The sequence below is a fragment of the Corvus moneduloides genome, chromosome 13 (genome assembly GCF_009650955.1).
Source record: "Corvus moneduloides isolate bCorMon1 chromosome 13, bCorMon1.pri, whole genome shotgun sequence".
NCBI classification, from domain to species: Eukaryota; Metazoa; Chordata; class Aves; order Passeriformes; family Corvidae; genus Corvus; species Corvus moneduloides.
In genome coordinates this window covers 5,626,504-5,649,144 of record NC_045488.1, presented here as the reverse complement: position 1 = coordinate 5,649,144, position 22,641 = coordinate 5,626,504, and the positions used below count along the sequence as shown (strand labels likewise).

At 54.2% G+C, this 22,641-nt stretch overlaps 1 protein-coding gene across 4 annotated transcripts in view; it reads right to left on the bottom strand.

Moving 5' to 3' along the window:
* NTRK3 (neurotrophic receptor tyrosine kinase 3) overlaps positions 1-22,641 on the bottom strand; it is a 219,078-nt gene that overhangs the window by 192,567 nt on the left and 3,870 nt on the right. Inside the window, exons 1-2 of one of the 4 annotated variants that reach the window (XM_032122345.1) lie at positions 12,274-12,279; positions 1,061-1,066 (exon numbers count right to left, since the gene is read on the bottom strand). The exons of the other annotated variants lie outside the window; for them this stretch is intronic. The gene's annotated coding sequence lies outside the window, so the exon portion shown is untranslated. Of the gene's footprint in view, positions 1-1,060; positions 1,067-12,273; positions 12,280-22,641 lie in introns of those variants that run through there. 4 annotated transcript variants of the gene reach the window in all.

Sequence of the window (22,641 nt, the reverse complement as noted above, 5' to 3'; positions counted from 1 at the left end):
TTGGATATCAGAAACAGGCAGCAGTGACAGCACCACCAGAACCTCATCCTTTGCTTTTGTCCCCAGGACAGGAGATCCTCTCAGGGTGCACTGTGCTCCGTGTTTGTGCTCCAGTTTCGTTCTGTGATCTCCTCAAGCCTCTGCATCCCCCACCAGCTCTGGATGATGACTTATGAAGCAGAGCGCATTCCTTTCAGGGACAGTGTGTCAGTGTTACTAGAGGACAGCAGGCTGCCTGGTCGCAGCATGGACAGATGGCCGCAGCACACACGAAGCAGTATGTTCCTGTTATCACACACTGCATCCAAAGTTTTTCACTGTGGGGAATTATTCCCAGGCACACACTTTCAGAAAGGAAGAAATAGGTGTAAAGTAGGATAGCAGAGCTGAAGAAGTGCTGTGGGCAGCAGTACAGCTGCCACCACAACAAATACCTGCCCTAATATTCCATCACTATTACTCAGCTACTCCTGGGAGGGAGCAGCCCTGGGGTCCCAAGCAAGGACTGAGGTGTCCAAAACCATTCCAGTGCTGAAGAAACCTCATTTATCAGAGACAAGGAGCAGCGCAAAAGCCTCAGGAGGAAACTCCCAAAGGCTGCAGCACCTCCTGCAGGGAGCAGGGTTGAGGGGACAGTGCCCAAAAAACCCCTCTCTGTAAGGGCTGGGCTCGTGGTTCAGCGCCAGCTCCCTGCCTGCCACCTTGGCACTTCTCAGCTCCTGCAGGCTCTCTCCCTAACTCTCTTATTTATTCCCCACGACTATCTGACCCCTGCACAGTCCCAAACACGATCCAGAGTGAGAAAGCATGAAATAGGATGAGCAGTTTTGTCCTGCAGACATGGATATAAATACACAAACACAGACACCTTGGGTGAATCATCAGTAAAAGTGAGAGTTCACTCCCCACCTGCAGCATCAGCCAAAGCTCACTCCCCTTTTCCTCTGAGTGACAAAACCAATTATATTTCCCCAAAAGGCCATTTCTTTCATTAGTCTCTGGCAGGAGAGCCTACAAAGCCAGCTTCCTGTGCCCAGATAGGTGCTTCCCACTGTTGGACATGGATCTGGGGTACGCAGAGCAGAGACCCCTGGCTCAGGACTGCTAACGTCAACCTGTGCATGTCTAATCATACCACATCTCCAAAATAGCCATGCAGCTGGCTATAGGATGGGAGGGCAACTCAAGGACAGGAAAAAAAAACCATTCCCCTGGGAGTTTTACATCACACAAACCTCAGGGCGAAACAGCATCCTTTGGGTTCCTGCACCCACGTAAAGCAAAAGAGCGCCTGTTTCTCAGCAGTTCTCCAAGTACGTGGCATGCCAAAGGAAAGGATGCTTCATCTATAGGGTTGCATATGCAGGGAGAGCCAGCAGTGTGCAACATTTTGTGGTCTTTAAAGATCAAATGGCGTTTTAGAGAGGAAGCAGCACCTGGTCAAAATCGGCTTCAGTAATCACATTCTGCTTTATTAAACCCTCCTTGAAACTTCAAACTGGAAGTCAGATTCCGTCACACTCCCATCTCCAAACAGGTCTGGGGCTTTTCATAAACCAAATTATAGTATTTTTTTTTAAATAGTTATATATCTATATTTATATATATAATTATAGGCAAAAAAAGCTGCCAATCTCTACTCCAAAGGGAGCTGCTCCTCTCCTGGAAAGGACAGTGCCTACACACATTAGCAAGAAAATGGGAGGTACTAAAGGTGTGGGATCACTAGAATTCTTCTTAGCAGGAGTAACTCTTGATAAAAAGCAGTGCCAAAGAGCATGTGGTGGAAAGGACACCCCCCCAAAAAGACACAGAGCTTTGGAGATGGTCAAGACGATATTCTGGTAGACCACAGTAGCTCAGCTAGGACCCAAAAGGGAGCTCTGCCAGCCACATGCACTCAATGCGCTTCATGCTGTGCTTGAAGACAGGAAAACGGATGGAGGAGGAAAAGGAGAAAATAAAATCTCCCACAAACTGGCTGTTACTGTGAAAGATGGCACTGGGAATGAGGAGGCAGGAGCAAGAGTCCAGAAAAAGCAGACACGAGAGCCAGGAATGGGACTGTGCAAGTGCCATGGCTGGAGGGGGCTGCAGTCCTTAATCCGGACCTGCTGCCACCCACCCACGCAAATCCACAAGCACGCTTCCCAAAAACCACAGCCACCATGTGAGTCTCATTTCAGGAGTTTTACATGCACATGGGCTTCATCTCTAACCCTGTTTTGGTTCAGGTGCACATTTTTGGGCAGATCCTTTCCACTGCTCCCATGGCCAGATCCTGAAAGCAGCACAGAAACCAGAGCTTGGAGCTCAAACCGTGGCTGCCAAAGGGTGCCTCAGCCTCTGCACAGTTATGGCTATCCAGCAGCCAAATCCAGTGCCTTCCCACACTCCCTCACCCTAATTTTACCTCCTCTGCTCCCCCACAGCTCTACCACCCCCGTAGTACAGCTCACCCCATTTCCCCAAACACAGGGAAAGCCACTGGCCAAGAAAGACGAGGGAGAGACAATCTTTTTGGACTTGGATGCTGCTCTTGTGAGGCTGCTGGTTTGTTTTTCTTCCTCAAACATCTCCCAGGGAGCCTGAACTTTGATCCTCCAGCATTTTGGCTCCTCAGATGTTTATGAAGCTCAAACAGGCATGCAGCAATGCCCAGCTGGGCTGGCCACAGGCCAGGCTCCCAGCCTCTGTCCTCAGGACAGCCATGGGCAGAGCAACTCCAACCTACAAGGAGATTTTCCAAGGCCCTTGTTACCTCCACAGCATCACAGATCTGCCTGCCCAGGTTCTGGCTGCTCCCTACAAAGCCAAAGAACCAGATACATTCTCCATAAATTCTCAGTTTATTTTTGAGCCAACTGCCATGACCCCCCGAGGTCTGTATCTGCACTTCAAATAAATCACAGCCAGCTCTGCCCACCCTCCTCAGCAGCAATGGAGGGGCTCCTCCATCACCCAGGAGAAGGGCTTGGGCCCCTTTTCTCCAGGAAAAGCCATGAAAACAATCTCTTCCCTTCCCTCCACAAAGCTTTTCTTACGAGGGACACACACACACTGACTTGGCTCTTATTGCAGAGGTGTAAGAACAGAAGCATCATTCAGGAGCAGGGGGATATACTCATTAAGAATGGTGACTCAGAGCTCAAGGCTTCCCAGGATAACAGGTATTTTGTGGGAAGTCATCTGGCTCTGAAAAGGAAAAGCAAACCGGCATGCCTATAAACATGACACAGGCAGAAAGAGGCAGGGAGGGGAAGAAAGGAGAGCAAGGAGGCAACAGACACTTTAAAAGCTCCTCTCCCAGCACTCTACTTTGTTCTTATAAACATGTAAAAAGCACCTTGCAAAAATGTTATAGAAGACACTCTGACAGTCAGAGACGCTGCTAACCAGGCTGTGGCGTTAGAGCTGATCCAGCTGCACAAACAGCAAATCCTGGGACGGCTTCTATCTCCTCAGCTCAATCTGCCATTCCTCTGCATAAAGGCATAGCTGAGCTATGGAGAAGCCTCTGCTTGCCTGGCACCTTGACTTCCAGTTTATCAGGACACCAAGACCAGCCCCCATCAACCAAGACCTCACCATGGGCACCTCCTTCACCAGGGCCAAAGGTGGGCTGAAACCCTTGAGCTCACACTGTCCAAACACGCTGCTGTTGAGCTGCACTGGCTGCTAATCAGATCAGATTTGTTTTACACCAGGAGCAAGGCAGGAGGACACAACCTGAGCTACTGCAGCATGGCCAACACGTGGCAAACATTAACCCAGTGCTGACATCCCCACCCTCAGCCAGCAGGGTCTCCTTGCACCATTTGAAGATGTTGTTCAGCACTGGGGCTTGGGGCTTTGCACAGAGGTTTAAGGCCACAGCGGTGACACATAATGACATCCACAAGATGAGCAAAAATGTGATGAGCCCGATAGCTTTGTGCTCCTGAATATGAGCCTCCTGTTGCTGAAGGATTTCCAGGAGGCTGGCATTAAACTAACAGGTATAAAATCTCACAGGGGCACTTGAGGAATCCAAAGGTCCTGCTCAGCAGTAATTGAGGAGAGGCAGGGAGCAAGGAAGTTACGATGCACCTCCTGACATCGCTTGCCCTTTTGCCATTTGCTCTGAAGATGTATTTAACAGGACACATGTCTTTTTGGTGCCATTTAGGGTCATGGAACAATTTTGAAGCCAGAAAGCAGATCATCAGATAAAGTCCCTCCAGGCACATGTTGGTTTATTATTTTTCGTTTGTTTTTGCAAAGAATCACTCAAACTTTGTTTCTGCTCCTGGGCAGCTGGAGGCCTCAGAGAGTCCCAGCACCAGCCCATCCTCAAAGCAAACTACCGGAGCCCAGAGGCTTATCCGTGAAGAAAAACTCACTCTGCACAAAGAATACGGACATTGTCTGCCCCCAGAGCAGGCAGCCCTCCGGGGAGCGGGGCTGGCTCGCTCACAGCCAGCAGCAGCTGGGCCCCAGAACCCACACTGTGTGCCAGGCTGGGCTTAGCGGGGACAGCAGCTGGCAGGGACAGCCCTCCCGCAGCCAGCTCCTCCTCTCGCTGTGGGGATTGCAGTGGGATGGAGAAGGGCTGCCTTTGTGCTCCCTCCTTTGCAGCTGGAATGCTGGGGCCAGGTGTCACCAACCTACACTTTGATATCACCCCACACTTACCTCCCTCGCAGCCTCCCCGCACCAAGCTCCTTGGGGGCCCACCCAGCCCCTCAGACACTTTCAAGCTCACCAGGCAGCCAGACCTGCCCAAAGCCCCCAAACTCAAGCCACAGATATCTCCAACAGCACTGGGTCAGGCCGCACTCTGATCTCTCCTACTGCAGCGCCAAGGCTTGGATTCAGCCCCTGGGACAGGATGCGCAGTGTCCCCATGCCAGGCTTGCACCTGTCATGACATTACCAAAGCTTTTTACCCCAAAAATCATCATGTACAGCCCTTCCAGATGTTTTGCTGGCTCTCAGTGAGGGCAGAAGACAGAAGTGAAGGAAGCAGGATGAGGACAGAGGGGAGGGCAGAGCCTAGAGACAAAGCAGCACTGGGATGCTCCAAGTCCAGAAGCTGCAGCTCCCTTCCCCAGGACTCTGGACCCTACAGGACAGCAGGAACAGGTGTAAGACATTCCTGACTCCCACCTGAGCTGGCACAGCCCCCAGCACCACTGAAATCACCTTGCTGACAGTGAGCACAGCAATGCCACCAGCTTGGGAAATGACTCTGTGCATCAGCAGCTGCAATATCCTCCATGGTTCCCCTGAGAGCAGCAGCATGTGCTGCCTCCACACAGCCATCCCTGCACACTCCTGCCCCTTCCCAGTCCCAAAGCCCTGGCACTGCTGCGCCATGAGGGCATCCCAACCTTCCCCAGCTGTGCAATGAAAGCACCAGCTCCCATTTCCATTTTGGGTGGTGAGGACATCAGGGCTGCCTGGCCATGAGGTCCCACACAAACACACAGATCCAGAGAACCTCTGAGTGAGAGGCAGTACAAGATGTCCTGAAGCCACCCCCAAACGCTGACCAACAGATTCTGCCCATGATGGTTTTAAGCTGGGTTGGTTTTGACTTTTCACATCTTTCCCCTAACTCCCCTTTGAAACATCCTGTAGTTGCTATGGAAATAGTCTCATCAGTATGGGTGGAGCATAGCAGTACCAGCCAAAACTCCCTGTGGCTCCCAGTTGACACCAGTTCCTAGGATCTGGCAGCACTGGAGGTTACTCCAAGTTGCACAGGGAATACCCTGAGCTTAAAGCAATGCTTGGCACTAATGGATGAGTGAGACCCATCTGGGAGTCAAGGGCAGGGACTTGCAATTCACCCAGGGATAAACAGGTTAAATGCTAATTGAGACACTCTCACGCTGGCTAAGGGATGAGAGGGTTATAAGCAGCAAAAAGCTGCAATTTTCCCCATCAACACCCTCACCTGGGGCAGGAGGTGGCCAGAGACAAGGGCAGCAGGAGCAGAGCTGAGCTTTGTCACTGGCCCTGCCACCAGTGTAGCCTCCAGGGAGGCTTCTCCTGCCCGCTCTGCACTCCCAGCTCTGACATGAAGCTAACCAGCAAGGGGGGTGTGAACAGCAACCATCAATTGCTGTGAAGAGGGCTGGAGGGTAGAACAGAAATCTTTCCCGTGTGGCAAGAAGAGCAGCATGTTGGGCAATTGCTATATGCTCCAGTGGGCCCACTTCAGACGCTGAGCCACCCCCTCCCACCTGGGAGCCCTGCACAACACTAAGGTTTGACACCACGAGTCAATTCCTTGCTGAAAACACCAGCAGAATCCTTGCAGGCCATGGATTATCCTTTACCACTAGAGCTTGGAGCAAGGTCCCCAGGAACCAGAGACCAGCCGAGTGGGAAAAGCATCTTCTCCATGGCAGTGGACAGCAGGCCAGCAGCACTCCATGCACAGGGAGGTGCCGCTGCCATGCTGGCAGATGCACTGCAGTTGTCACCAAGCTCAGATTTAGGTTAAGCGCCAGGGACCCCCATCTCCATCACCCCACCTAGCTGGGAGAGAGGGACTATGTGATGCCTCTACCAACAGTGTGGACACCTCCTGCCTCTGGCTGTGCTGAGTAGCTGTGTTCAACCTGCTGGCTTCTGTCACCTTGTCACCAGCTGCAGCCCATGACGAATGACAGCAGGAGGCTCTCCTGGCTGCAGAATGCAAACCAAGTTTTCAGCCACTACCAGGGCTGTCTCCAGCCATTCCCAACTGGAGATCACATCACTAATGGCAGCTTAACTCTAGTGCAACCTGGTGCTGTGGCAAGGAGGTTCCAAGCTGCCTGGTGGGCAGTTACATAACCAGACCCTCACGAGCACTTATCATGGACCAGCACATGTGAAACCCCTTTCACATCATCACTGCAAGCTCAGCATGAGCAGGTTACAGATGTTTTCCCAAGCATTTGTCTCCTGGAGCAGGGATTTTCCTCACTCACTATTGGTGCCACCATGCAGATCTCACCAAGTTTCACCATTCCCCCCTTACCAGCCCTACACAAAGCCACTGGGGCTGTCACACAGCACATCCAACCCTCTGCTCCCAGACCTGCCTGCAAAGGGGAAATCACAGGGGCAGTACCAACCCAGCACCATGAGGTGCTGTGGCACATCATTGGGCTCACACATCGCTGGTTCCAGGTGAACCTGAGCACAGCTGGACCCTGCATTACAGGGGCACCATCCTGTTGAAAGGGCTAAAGAACAATTTGCACCATCAGGCTGCAAGGTGCACGTCTACAAACCTACTTTGGGAGCACCTTGCCAGATCCCATATGCTCTCCCAAAAGAATGCACTCAAGAGAGAAAACTGGGCTTGATATTGCGCCATCCACGTCTGGTCAGAGATGCTGCAAATAGAACAATTGCTGGAGTGCAGGCTTCTTTCTCACCCAAACTTAGCAAGTTCAAGACATAAAGCAGAAATGCCTCCCACCCCCTGTCCCATGCCCAGGGAAGGGAGTCTCTCTCATGCTCCCTGCTGGCAGAAATCTCATTGCACTAACCCAAACCATTCGCTCCACAGATTTGGGGAGAAGTTATTGGAAGAACATGCATATAAAGCTGCCTGTGAAGCAAAGGGGCTTTACAGAATCAGCAGAGGGACCTGAATCAGCCCCACTTGGACCAGGAACAACAAACCCAGGCTGAAGCCAGGGGAGCAGTCAGCCACCCGTGACTCTGTGCCACTGTCACCTCCAACTCACGACACTATGCCAGCACATATCACCATCCCTCCTGCAACATCTCCAAAGGCCTGGGTGACAGACTGTGCAGTCCCAGCCCCCACAGTCCCTTTATCCTCTGTGACCCACAGGTAACCTCAGCAACAGAGCAGGGACCATTCCGTATCACAGAAAGCTAAACCATGGACTAAGTAAACAACTTATCTCTCATCACACAGCAGAATTTTCAGGATGCCTTAAGAGGCCGCTCCTCCAACATCCACATTTTCTCCATCTTTACACCAGCTTGGAGGTCCCCATCAAAACCACAGCAGCAGGGATGCTTTGGTGAGGCCCAGTCAGCCTCACCAAATGTGGGTGCTGCTACCAGGAAGACTCTGCTATGAGGCAGCAGAGCAGAATTTGGGGCTGACTCCTGGGCAGGGGACCCAGGTGGCTGCCTAGGTGTACCCCAGCTTCACCTCACAGCACCCTGAGGTGCCCAGCAGAGAGTTGTGCCCTTTGCCTGCACAGCAGCAGAGCGCCTCAAATAAAAACTCCCCACAGCCAGCACAGTGAATAAGATTACAACAAATATAAACTAATGATACAGCTGTCAAGACAGATTAGACTGCACAGTGTAAAAAATTGCAGGGCTGTTTAGTCACAACAATATAAGATTAATTTATCAATACAGCTTATGTGGCACTGGAGAGATAGCAAATTGAATAAGTGAATCTTTTCTACACCTTGCTCAAGGAGGGAGTCTCAGACCCGATGGATGTATGGGGCTGGATACCAGCGAGGACCCGCAGGCTGCGATCACCCGACAGGGCTGGTTTGACACAGCCCAGGGGGATCTGCACCTCCATCCCAGGCTTAGGGGATGGCACATGTAGCACCCAAATGCATGGCTCTGCACCCACATGTTCCTAAAGGTGCCCACCCTTCTGCAGTACCAGAGGGGAGAGTGATGTTGCTAAATCAAGACATCCAGAAGCTGCTGCAGGCAGGAGCCTCCCAGAGCCTTTTCCACAAGCTCCTCCAACTCCAGCATCACAGAACTGGAGCTGTTTTTGTAGCCTCACCTTTCAGCTCTGTCCCAGTTCCAGCGTGTACGTGTGCTGGTGCACACAGGAATCCCAGGCAGCATCCACTGCTCTAATGCATGCAAAAATATGCACAGCCACAGCCACCCCTTGGGGGCTAAGCCCTGGCAGAACCAGGCAAGCTTGCAGCCCTGAGAACACCTCTCATGAGTTCCCAGAAAGCAAGGATCCAACCCACAGGCCCTCAGGAGGTGCTTCCCTATTCATCCCGCAGCTGCTACCCAAAGACTACAGCGTCTGCACTGGGCCCGTATCTTTTCAGATCTCTCATGTGTTGTCATCTGTGGGTTAAAAGATGTGCAAGTAAATAAATAGGTGCAGCAATAATGAGCCAAGGTTTCGATCTGTGAAGGTGAGAGCACAGCAGCATCTGCCAATACGAAGGAAGCACCCGTTTCTATAAATATTGAAATCCGGTAATTATCGTCATTAGAACTAGTTGTGATTTAGCCATAGCTCAATCCCAACAAGTAAGAATGGCATTTATTTGCCACAATTAGAACAGCTAAAAATACCTCCCAAACTTTGCCTGGTTCAGCCCCATCCCAGCAGGCTCAGCTCTGGGCAGGGAGAAATGCAAAGCAGGGGATTGCTTGAAGGAACATGTGGGGGCTGAAGAAACCCTGTGCTCTCACAGGGAGACCAGCACACCAACACAAGGCCACCCCCACCTTCTAGGAGCCCTTCATGGAAGCTCTGCTCTATGGCTTTGGGGAGCTTTTTTGCTCCCCAACTCTGTTTCATCCCCTGTAATTCTCACCACACTGGCTCACAAGGGTGGCTGTTCCCTATACAAAGGGACATTCCCTCTAGCAAGCTATATTTCCCACACCAAAAGTTTCTTTGCAGTTGTGTCAAAAGGCACAGATTTGCTTTAAAAGGCAAACAGAAAAGCCTGGCTCAAGCCAACCATCCCACTGGCAGTGGGGGCAGTAGCCCTGGTAGCACCCAAATGGTCCAACCCAGCCATCGCTGACAGCCACGGGTTTCCTCACCTTGTGGGAACCTCGCAGTTATGCCAAGAGCCTCGGCACACTCAGCACCCCTCCCAGGCTCCAGCTGAGTGCTGCAGGACTCCTAGAGCTCAGCATGCTGGACAGACAGCTTCACGGGTGAGCCTGCTAAAGACCTCATCCTTCCCAGCTTCTACAGGCAACTCCTCACACAAAATCCTGTGAGCAGCATCAAGCTGTCCTGTCCTTCCTCTGCAAGGTGACCAGAGGGTCACCACCTTTCCAGAAGCTTTAAACATGAAGGGACTTGGCCATCCTGCCTTAGGGACATGTCTGCATTCCAGCTGCCACCAGCAGTTTCCCACCCTTTTCCCCAATGATAAATAAATGCCTGTGAGGTGCAGATAAATATTGCAGGAGGCAGCACCTCAAAGCAGCTACAATCAGCTCTCAGCTTCCCATCCAAGTCCAGGAAAAAAAAAAAAAAACTCCATCTACTGACACAAACCACCCAGGGCCATCTCCTCGTGCTTGTTCCAAGACTCAAGATTTTCCCTGAGGAAACGTGCCCAGCTCCCCCGGTCAGGGATGTTCTTTCTGACAGTCACGGTGAATATTCTCCCTGCTTATCCGATAATATCTGGAAAGGGCCGTGAAATGGGAGCTCAGAGAGTCTCCGCTGCGCGGGGGCGAAGGCGCTGAGGTGCTGCTCCCTGCCAGGTCCCAAACATCCATCCCAGCCCCACTGGCCTCCACCTGCTCCTCCCTGAAACGCCTCCAGCTCTGGGATTTCTCAGCCCCCAGCCTCCCTCTGCGGGTAATCTGACCCCTCTGATGCCTTTTTTCCCCCACTCTTTTTACTTCTGAACTCTCTCCAGTTTGTCAGCATTCCCATAATAAGGTGCCTTAAACTGAGACCACATTCCTGGATATTTTTTTTTTTTATTATTTTGAGGCTTTTCTGTTGCTTTGTATTTTTTCAGTGAGAATAGCCAGGTCGTAGCTCTGCTCCCACAGCTCCCCCTCTCCCCAAACACAGCCCATCATTACGAGTGTAGGGCCCTTAGCCAGTTCTCAGTCCATTTGGCAGCATCGTATCCAAGGCAAACTGAACTAATTTTGAGAGTAAGATTTGGTGAGACACTATATCAAATGCTTTACTAAATCCAAATATATTAGGATTTCCACGTTCTGCTCAGCCACTAATTTTGTGATTCCATCAAAAAGAAAAAGCAATCAGGTTTGTCTGGCAAGATTTATTCTTTCTAAATCCCTGCTGTTATTGCTCATGCTTTCCTTATCCTCTAGTGCTTCACTTTCTTAATACTGCAGGACTGGAAGTGTTTGCTGGAAATTTATTTTTGCTATTTATATGGATTTTGAAAATCTGCCTCCGCTCTCCTCCACTGCCCCCTGCCTTTCCCACTGCTGTTTAGCATCCCTGTGCTCCCACCATACTCATCATCTCCTCCATCCTCCTCCCAAAGCCAGAGCACAGTAGCATCAATAAGCCCAGTGTTAATACACAACTCAGACACAAGATACAGGAGGAAAACTAATTAAAAAAAAATGTTTGGCATCAAGAGAAAGGTCTAAAGGAAACACCCAGCTGGGTCAAGCCCAGGTCCATCGCAGAGCATCACCAACAGTTAATATTAATGCCTGAATCAGTCAGCCTGAGCATCTCCACGTTTTTCTTGCAAATCTTCTGGCAGCCACACCCGGGGTGATCAGGGAGAGTTGAGCCACAGGTGACACAGGTCGGTACCTTTCCAGGGGACACACACAGTCCATGCTGGGTCAGGGCCAGCACTTCTGTAAACCAAACCCTGAACCACTCAGACAGCTGAGGATCTCCTCCAGGCCTGGGGCTTGCAGAGAAAGGCAGGAAAGGCTGCACTCCCTTGCTCTAGGCTGCTACCCCAGTTTCCCACTCATAGCTTGAGGGCTGAGGTACTCAGAAAGCCACATCACAGGGCACTCAGATCTCCTGCAGCATTTCCCTCCCCAGTGAGCCAAGCAGAACTCTCTAAGTCCTGTGTTCACACAGAAGCTTTTCAGACAACACCATCCCAAAACACTGCCACGGGTGACCCCATCCCAACTCTGACTGTGCATCCACTGCTGTGTGCCCCACTGACCTCTGTGGGAGCAGGGCAGAGCTGCTCCTGCAGTTCAGGGTGTCACTCCCTCCTGCTCATCAGGAGGAAAAAGGCAGCTGTGTTGGAGTGTCACCGGCTTCTGCTCACCAGGCCTTAGAAAGACTCAGTAATTTGTACGCCAAATAACACCTGCCTGGGTGCCAGCTGCCTGCACACCCTCGGGACACCCCAGCCAGCCACAGCAAAGCAGCAGCACTACCAGCCTGTATCGAGGACAAGCCATGAGCTGCAGACACAGCCTTCCCACAGACACTGACACCTCCCCTGGCACACCCAGGTCACGGCACGGAGCTGATGTTTGGCTTCCCACACCTCCACCAGGTCAGGTCTCTGTCAGACCCTTTGCCTCAGCTCCTACGTGCTGTTCCAGAGGAAAAGAACATAGCATGGTCATCCCAGCAACTCAAGACTCAGAGCATCAGCATCCAGCAGAAGCCCAGGTGACAATTCTCCCTTACACAAGGGACCTCTGCTGCCCACGGCTCCTTCAGTGCCCACTGAAGGGAGCTTACACAGGGGCGCGGCGGAGCTAAGCTATGGCATGACCCCAAGCACTCAAGGGATAAAAGGAGATTTTCTCTTGACTCCGGCTATTTTTACATATCAGAAATGTGTCCTGGGGGAGCAGCCATCCCCAGGAGCCCTGCTGAGGGCTGGGATACCAACACCCTCCAGTTTACAGCCAGCTGGCTGCAGCCCAGCTGAAGATGACAGCCCAGCCCTGCTCGCAGCACAAGGATGACCTACCCTGCAGGCAGCCGGGCACAATGTCCTCCACCATCTCCCAGTGGCAAGTGAGTCCTGAAGGAGCTGGCGGGAGGGATTAACCCATCCTGGGACAGCTGCCCTCCATCGCCCCATCCATTCCCCCAGCCTCACCAGGGCTCAGGATTTACAGCACAGGCAGAGCAAGGGGGGTCAGCAGAGGGAAAACTAATGGGAACGGAGGATTTACAAGGAAGGGCTGGATTCAGGGAAGGCAGAGCAAAGCAGAGGTTGATTTACAGGGTCAGCAGCAATTTACACAGCAGGTGGCACAGGGGATGCAAGCATTTACAGGGGCAGGGGATGCAAGCATTTACAGGGGCAGGAGAGAAGTGCATTTTATGGGTCTTTATTAGGAAATGAGTATCTCCTTCTCCTGACCACTGTGACCTGGGGAGGGATGTGGGAGCTGATGGATCTCCAAGGAGCCTCCCCCTTGTTCTGGAGGTCACAGACAGGCCATCATGGGGAACCAGCCCTCTCCCAGCATGGCTGCATACTGAAGCTGGTTTCTGCTTGGCCACAACAACCTCAGGGTCATTCCAGCATGTCCTTGTCCCACCACTGCCCCGAGGCAGTATTCCAAGGGCAGTCTTGGTGGTCAGTGCCTCCAGGGAGGCTACAAACAAACCCTCAGACATCTCCTCCTGGAGCTGGAGGCCCTTCCTTCCTCCTGGCAAGCCCCACAGTCCCTCCCCACCAGGGTCTGATCCAGCTCATCTGCTGGCAGAGGCAGCGTTTCTCCCACTGCCAAGGCTCCTCCCGCCGCCAGGACATGGCTGCCAGGCTGGTGACAGGCGGCCAGGGTCGGGGCTGCTGTCCCTCCACCCCGTGGTGGGGGCAGTGAGCCAGCCCCAGGGCCACCAGCACAGATACACACGAATCACGTCACCCACTCTCCAGTCCCATTTTCCAGCCACTTCTGGCACCCAGCAGGAGTCAGGGATTGGGGTGGGCCCCACGCATGCAACCCTCAGCACATCACTATGGGCAAGCCAGTCCTTTCCCTCTCCCACAGCATCTTCCCCCCACTCCTGAATTGCAGCAGGGCTGGTGAGGGGTGCAATTCTCAAGCACACCATGCAAAACGTGAGGGGTGACAGCGTGTTTTGGTCTCCAGCTATCACAAAGCTCCCAGCCCTGGCTCTCCTAGCAGCACCTGTGAGCTGGCAGGAGACAGGCTGGGCTCAGAGACACAAGGGTTACACCTGGTCTGCTCACCCTGCAAGCAGGAAAAGGAAAAGCTGTCCCAACACAGAAACTCCACCATGTTGTGGCATCACCACTTTGGAGCATGCCATGGCTGGCTTCCGCCACCCCAGGAGGTGACAGCTCAACTTAATGTCCAGGAGTGAGCTGGGACACACTTCCTGCTGCCCCCAGCTCTTCCCTGCCACTGCTTCCTGTCAGCAGTACAAGGCACAGGCTGCCCCTCCAGAAGTGACATTCGCAGCACATCATGGCCTGGGGAACAAAGCCTCAGCCCTGCCAACAGGGGGATACCCCCAGTGACATGCCAATCCACACCTTGCATGCTCCTGTGTTTACTCCCCAAAAAGAGGCTTTCAGAACAAGAAGTGGAGAGGTTGATCCTAGAAGAGCCAAAGAAAGGGGGAGTTCACTCAGACGTTTCATCTCAGTCTCATTCTCCAGACACTCCTCTATTTTGTAACAGATAGAGCAGGCCACATGCTAAACAAGTGCAACCCCTGCAAGGGACACCCAGCCTCTTGCAGCCCTGGGCTGCTCAGTACAGGGGTGCAGTAAGACTCATGCCACTGTCAGAGAGAGGGACAGAGGGGAACAGCTCCAAGCACTGACCACAGACGCCCATGAAAGCATCGAGCACAGCCCAGCCCTGGTGCAGCATAAAAGAGGTGAAAATAAAGGTATGAGCAGCCTACACAAAGCAAGAGAAGTTTCTCTCTGTCAGCCTGGAGAGATGCAGCTTTGTAGCCCAGACAGGTCACACCAGGCAACATCCCAATGTGTAGGAGCCCGGATAACATCCCATCGTTTGCAGGTGAGGACTCACTCCCAGCCCAGCTGATCCCACAGATCCTCAGCAGAGACACATGGGCAGCATCCCAAATAAGCTCGTCCTCTTGTCCGTGTGAAGCTTCCAGAGAGGCACAACAGCAACACTCAACTCACAGCATCACCAGAACCACAGACAGCAGCACCACCATTGCCCCCCTCCCTCTCCCCCAAAGTTTGACTAAAGCTCAGGAGTATCTTTGCTTTTATAAATCTTTGCCTTTTAATGATGGCTTCAAGGCTCAGAGAAAAAAAGGCCCATTAAACTCACTGAATAAGTTAATGGGGCAGAGAGAATCCATTTCAAAGCCACCCCAGGCTATTTTCCTCTGGAGCTAAAGCCTGAATAAGCAAAAAGGAAAAATTAAAACTGTACAGTGCTTTGCCAAAAAATAACCCCCAGTGTAATCTGCTCCCAGGCAGGCCTCCATTTTCAGGGATAATAGGATGCAGATCAGCTGCAAACCACCTCCCCTTGCAGGGACCACCACCTTTTGATTGCAATTAGCTGTGCCAAGGCAGGAGCCTCCATCTGCCTGTCCCCTTCCACCTGCCTGGGCAGGAGGGAATTTCCTGCAGGAAATGCCAAAATCCAGCACTTAGCTCTGCAATTTCCCGACATCAATGCTCCAGACACATACCCCTGCTTCTCTGCCCCATTTTTCCCCAGCCCTCCTGCCCCTTCATCCCTGTCTTCTCCCCCTCCTTCACCAGCAGTGCTGTGGGTCCATCCCTCACCCATCAACCAGAGCCCACACACAGCTGCTCCTCCCCAAGCACTTAAAAAACAAGTGCATGTCCCAGAGAGGAGGGGAAAAAAAAAAAAAATGCTGCTTGTAAATGTTGATCCCACTAGACGCAGTTTGTTTACTATTTAATATTTAAAGATGCTAATTAAGTCTCTGAATAAATAAATCTATGCTACCCATGCCTTTTGGAAGGCAGGTATCCTTCCCTCAGGGCCAGGGCAGTCCAGAACATGGTGGGTACTAGGCAGTGTGCCTGGGTCTGGGGACAAGCCTGGGGCAAAGCTCGAGGATCCCATCACCATCCCTTCTGGAAGGAAAGGCTTATTGGCAACATGAAGCAACGCCAGGCTGGGAGCATCAGGCACCTCAGCCATCAAGTCCTGGAGGAGAGCACAGGCAGGACAAGGCACCAAGAGGATTTCCAGGCAGGGGTGCCCACAGTGGTTCCTCTCAGCCCTGGGATGGGATCTCAGCTACAAGCCAGGAGCCAAAGGCTTGCGCTCCCAAGGGCCAGAGGATGAACCCACAAAGTGCTGGGGGGGACACGGACACCAACACACATCACCACAGCCCACCAGCACACCGGCAGCCAGGGCTGCTGCAGCGACCAGCCACAGACACCCACATCCCTCCCAGCTGCCCGGAGCCAGGACAGGCAGCCCACACAGCTTCTTACCCGAGAGCTTCCCTGTTCCAGCTCCTCTTCTCAAAACCAACACGCAGCATCTCGCAAGGAGCAGCGACTGCTGCCTCCCTCACACACAGCCCTCAACACCCACAGCTCAGCTCTCCCACCTGATACCTCTTCAGCCTCATTAGGCTCTGCCTCTCCCAAGTCCGCTCCAGCTGTATCCTGCACCTTGCCATTAACCCCCACAGTGCCAGCCCTGCAGTGCTCCTTGTTGCCCCTCCCTGCCCAGCTGGCCTCCTTGCACCGTGCAGGTACCCGGCTCACACTCCTCAGGCTCAAGCTTTGCTTTGATGCTCCCAAGGACACCCTCCAGCATCTGCCCCGACCTGAAATGGGGGGCACAGCACTTCCCAAGGGAGCTGCTCTGATGCTGATTCAGCTCTCTGCTGCTCTGCCCTCTCTCCTGCAGAGTCTGGGACAGCCTGTGAGACGGCTGGAAGCACAGATGTGTCCAGAGCTTGTGTGAGGCTCAAAAGAGGAAATAGTCCCCAGCAACATTCAGCTTCTCCGAACAGGCAAAAAGAGAGCCCCAGGAGGAAGGGATGCTCTCAGCAAGCTGGGGAGCTGGGAACACACAGCATCCTTGCCCTGTGTCCCACTGAACTTTGCTTGTTCCACAGGCTGCTCAGCAGCAGCCACCCAGTGACTCGGGGACTTTCACCTTACTTTTCCTGGGATTATATTTTGGCTGGGAGAGCACAAGCAAGGCATGAGACAGACAAAGCCAGGACCCACCTCACTGCCCCAGGAACACCCGTCCACATCCTGGAGGAAAGAGTTTTGAGGACAAGAGAGACTTTTCCAGCCACACAAGTCACAGAGCTCCCCACAGGCAATCCCATCTGTACTGGGAGGAACACGAGGGATGCCCAAGCTGGCCTTGTCTGCCTGGGTTAAGAGCAGGCAGGAGGAGGGCAAGCAGCCCAAGGGAGCATTTGCACAGCTGGATCACAGGCTGGAGAGCCAGGACTCCTTGTTCCCAGCCCAGGTCACTGCACAGCATTTCCATGGAGAGCATGGGATGGGGGATGAGGCCAGAGCTGCTCCAGGAGCAGAAGGAAAGTCGGCAGCTGCAGGCACCCGAGATCTCCCCCATGTGGCTTCATGTCCCGGCAGGGTCAGGAGTTAGAGCCTGGCATTGCTGCAGCTCAGCTGAACATTCATGTTCCTAATTTATCCTGGCAAACCCCTGAGCATGCAGGGTCCTCAGCAGTGCTCAGATTCCCAGCATCTGTTTGAGCATTTCCACATTAACATTTCTTAGTGGGAACCTCCTGGTGAGAACTAGTTAAGGGACAGCCTTGCACAGCCCAGAAGGATGGGGATTGCACCATGTTCACATCTGCTCCCACCCACTTCCCAGTCCCCCAGGGACAGCACAGAGCAGCCAGCAAAGGCACCAGTGCCCTGTCCCCTTCCCAGCACAACTGAGCCCAGCACGGAGCTGTAGGAGAGCTGCAGGCAAGAGGCTGCATGGCGGGTAGCGCTTGGGTCAGCATCCCCCTGCATCCTTCCCTGCGATCCCAAGACGGTTTAGTTGTCATTTCAACACCACTGTAGTCAAGAACAGCACCTCGAGTTGCACATCTGTGCTATCAAACTCCCTTGGGAACCCTTCCTGACCTCTCTGCCCCACTGCTGGGACTTGTGTTTTTAATTAAAAAGGCAGTTGTTATTTAGGCAGACCAACGCTGGGAGTGATGTCACATGTGGGTACAGGAAGGGCACGGTCACTACCAGGCTCCATTATCCACCATCCCAAAGCACTGGGTGGCAGCTGGAGGAAAGCTGGCTGTGCACATGGCTCTGGCTTCTCCTGCAGCTCCTCAACTGCTACAGCACATGAAAACAAGCTAAAAACACATGTTCTCCTGGTGCCACCCTGCAGGCAAGCACAGGCCAGGTCTCACACAGAGGGAAACATGGAAGGCCCCCAGTCCCTTGGGGTGTGGAAGCCGGGTGGTATGTGGAGGATGGGGGTACCCAGGGACACAGAACAGCAGGGTTGGTGGAGTAGCACTGATTTCAGTGCAGTGCTCCAAGGGGAGTCCAGAGAGATTTTAGTCCCCCTTAAGCCCAGGCCCTGAGCTGTTCCATGGCTCTAACCCGTAATCCATCACCCACTCCCCAACACGTATCCAACAAAATGTTGCCCCTGCCATGGTGCTGGGGATCCATTTGCTGTTGCGTTGCAGGACCACAGGGTGTCACAGCCTTTCCATCATGCTGGCAGCCCTTGGAAATAACCAGCCCCTCTTTGGCCCAGCTGCCAGGGAAAATGAGACAATCCCAGGAGCCACACATAGAGGATGTTACAGGGCCAAGACCAGATTCCTGCCCCCACTCACCCTTGCTCTGTCTCACAGCAGGCTCTTCTCAGCCTTCCCCCCTTGGAGAAGGCCTCTTTAGCTCTCTGACCTCCATCCAGAGGTTTAATCAAAGGAGCAAAGAATATTGCACCTACCCTGGAGGCCTCCAAACACAGCTCTCAGTCTGTGTCTTCTTGCCACTACCTCCGGGTTTCTCCATGGACCTCTCTCATGTCTGCTAAACAAAGCAGGACCAATAGAACATCCTTGTTTATCCCTTGCTCCATGCTTGGCCTCTCCCTAAACCCTGTCCAGTGCTGGGCTAAGGGACCTCCATCCTCACTCTGCTTCTTGCAGGCCAGTCCCACCACTGTTCTGTGCCTCAGCTTCCCCACCAGTAAAATGGACAGAGCTATTAGAGGCTTCCTTGTAGGATCACAGCCAGAAGCTGGTCTCAGAGGGTAGGTCATGACCCCGCTCAGGCACCTCTTGCCCAGCAACAGGTTCTCACTGCACCCGCTTCGGTTGGGCCAATACCGCCAAAAAGCTGCAAATCACCTCAATTCACAGACAGACTGGGGCTGTATCTTGCAGCACTGGTGGAAGAGCTGTGGGTAGGTGGGGGTGCACTGACCACACTCTCCCGCAGCAGCACAGAGAAGAAAGCCATGACCCAGCAACTCACTCGGGTCCTAGGGGACCACCCGACACCAGTGGGTGCCCACGCAGGGATGGGGATGCCGAATTAGGGAGCAGGTGAGGGCCCAAGAGGGGTTCAGCAGCACGGGCACCCAGAGCAAAGGGCTTTCAGCGTGACAGCGAGCAGGCGGTGCCCTGCCCCCCGAGCCCCCGCAGCCCCGGCGCTCCCGCACCCCGCGCCGCTCCGGTGCGGCTCCGAGCCGGCCGTGCCCGCGCATCGCGCATCCCGGAGCCGGGCTGTCTGGCGCTGCCGCTTGCCCTCTAGCGGCACAGCCGCCTTTAGACGGGAATAGCGGAGCGGAGGAGCCGGGATGCGCCGGGCAGAGCGAGCCGGGCTCCGGCCGCCCCAGCGGGGCACAGGGTGGAGGCTCGGCCGGGCGCTGTGGAGCATCCACGGATGTGGAACATGCTCGTTTGCCAGCGCTCCTGCACCCACAGCCTCAGTCCGGAGCGTGTCGTCTTTGGGGGATAACGGGGACAGCGCGCTGCAGCCGTGGCGCTGCATGCGCGGCTCTCAAGGAACCTGGGGAACCACGTGAGGTGAGCGAGCTGCTGGCCCTCATCTCCTCCTGTGGGCACAAAGTGCTGCGATGCCCAACCGCGGCACGAAGTGCAGCCTCTGGGCGACGAACTCGCCCACAGCACCTCCTCGGTGACAGCTTTGCTGCACGCCCCTTGGTGCCGAGGGGAGAGCAGGAGGATTTGGGGCAGACCAGAGCCCACAGGCTGCTGTCAAACACAGCTGCTTAGAAAGCAGCTACACAGCCTGTCGGAACCCCCTCTGCAGGAAACACTGAACTACTGCTATCGCACAGAGCCCGGTAAATGACACTCCGAGTTACAAGCACTAGTAACACTCACTTTGGAAGCCTGGCAGGCTTAAGGCTTGGTTTATTCCCCACTTGTCAGCAGTCCCCCTAAATGGGATGCACCAAATCCAGCCATAAACTCCTGGACAACACCAAGCAGGGGCTTTTCACTGAGCAGGACAAGCCGGTGTGCCAGGGTGGCACAGGGAAGCACCACTAAGTTCCATCTACCTCCAGGGCTCCCCAAAGGTGATCCCACGGGACATCTCAGGGACTCTTTGGGGAGTTCCCTGAAAGGGCCCAGCATTGCTGAGTGCATGGATGGTCACAGGGCTGTGGGAGACCTCGAGCAGTCTCATTCCACAGCACATGAAGATGCTTTGTTTCACAGAGGTGAGCTGATAATATAAAGCAGACCCAGAAAGCTTTTCCTGAGCTCTACAAAAGCCCTTAGCCAGAGGCAACACCTCTCCAAGCCTCCAAGGACAGCAAGGCAGCTCCTCCTCACTCCCTTTAAACATCTGTCCTAGACCTGAAGCACCTCTGTCTCACCTTTCCAATTATAAGGAGACAAGCCTACAGTCAGAACTAATTTAGACTTCCCCAAAACCTGCAGGACACAAGGACATGGGAGATGCCACATCCACCCTGAAATCATCTGGGCCACCAGCTCCTCCTGTCAGGCCAGCAGCTCAGGCCCCATGTTTGGCTCAGAAAAAGTCTGGGAGGTGCTGGCAGGCATCAAAACTGTCTCCTTCCTGAAGAAATACCTGACATCACCTGTGCCAGGAAAGTGCCTCTCTCCAGGACTGGTCAGCAGAGAGAAAGACAGTAAGAGCAAGGCAAGGAGCCAACAGCCAGCCCACAGGAAAGAGGGAGGATACGGCTCAGTTCTCCTGTCTTAAATCACCTCTAGAGCATCAAGACCATATATCTCAGCCCAACTCCTTGTCCCAAATATCTCTGGACCCTTTTCTGTCCTCACAGCTTGGTGCTGCACCTGCCTCCCCCATCCTAACATCCTTCAGGATAGATGCTCTGCATGAACAAAGGTCCTGCAAATCCAAGCTGGATTGAATTAGGGACCTTTTGGATGGTCTCTGGAGCAGCCAAAGCCTCTGGGACCAGAAGATGGGAGGCTTTGGGAATGCAGAGCCCTTCATCCCGGGGGAATAGTAGTACACGAGGCACACTGGGCACAACATGGCTGATTCACAGAGAGGGGAAAAGTTTGTGCCTGTTGTCTGAAGCAGAGCAGTCAATAATCTGAGCATCACAGGAGCCTTTCTCACGGCTGCTTGGGTCACCAATGCAAGTTCTGCTCCCTCCAGCCCTGCCAGGAAGAGTCCTGCCCTTTCTTTCTTCCCTCCTTCCCAGACGTGGGCACACACGAGCATTCCCAGTGTCTCGGCTCTCCCCGCACCAGCAGGGAAGGGGTGCTGCTGCTCCAAGCACCCCCTCGCTCTCCCCCACTCCGCATGCTCCCAGCTCCCGCGCAGCGAGTGGGGGCTGCGCTGCCGGTCCCCCCACAGCTCCCAGCGCTGACGTGGCTCTCCCACCCCCGGCCAGGCCCACGGGATGGAGCGCATGCTGCCGTAGACTGGTGGGATAGCCTGATAAGGAAGAATGAAGATGCTGTTCTTGTCTACGGAGGGGAGCAAGAGGTTTCCTCTTGCCCCTGCAGGTGAGACCCCAAAATCCTGCATCCCACTGTGCTCCACAATGAGCCACCTCCTCTTGGGTTGCTCTGAATTCATCTCACCTTGTTGAAAGCAGCTGCGAGCTGCACAGATACACCCTGAATATCCAGCCATCGAGTGTGTTCTACCATGAGAACCCCAATTCTCCCCTGGTGAGGCTGGGTAAAGAGTGAGGCCTTATATACCGGGGACATCTCCCTACCTCAAGGGAGCCCAGGGGTGACACACGCAGGCCACCACCGCCTGCCTAGCAGCATCTCTGCAGTGCCATAGCAACAGCTGAGAAGTAGGGAGGCCCAGATGGCAAACTCCTCCGTCTGTCCTTCCCCACGCACGGTGCCGGCGCACGCAGGCGCTGCCCACGCTGCCAGCGGGGTGAGTCCCCGGCCCGGCCCGCCCCTGGCACGCAGCACCCGCCGTCACCCCGACACGTGGCAGCGCAGGCGAGCCCGGCTGCCCCCTGTGCCAGCCAGCCAGCCCCCTGGCTGCCCCCTGTGCCAGCCAGCCCCCTGGCTGCCCCCTGTGCCAGCCAGCCCCACGGCTGCCCCCTGTGCCAGCCAGCCCCCTGGCTGCCCCCTGTGCCAGCCAGCCCCATGGCTGCCCCATGTGCCAGCCAGCCCCACGGCTGCCCCCACCGTGCCAGGGCTGGGGACCCACAGTGACAAACACGCCAGCTGCTCGGCACGTGGGAGTGGATGGGGTTCTGTGCCATAGCAGCCCTGGGATCAAAGCTCTGCCTGTGCATCTGGTCTTGCAGTGAGTAAAACCCCATGTCACAGGGGTGAGGATGGGTTGGGGGGAGCTTGAGCGTCCCTGTAAGTCACACGTGGCTGGAGACATAGCAAAGGCCACCCAGGTGTGCAGGAAAAGCAATGGCATGGACATACCCTAAGCCCATGGTGCCCTCTCCTGAAACTGGGAGGGGGAAGTGCAGAGCATGACTCCAAACTGGGGCCCTCTCAGCCAG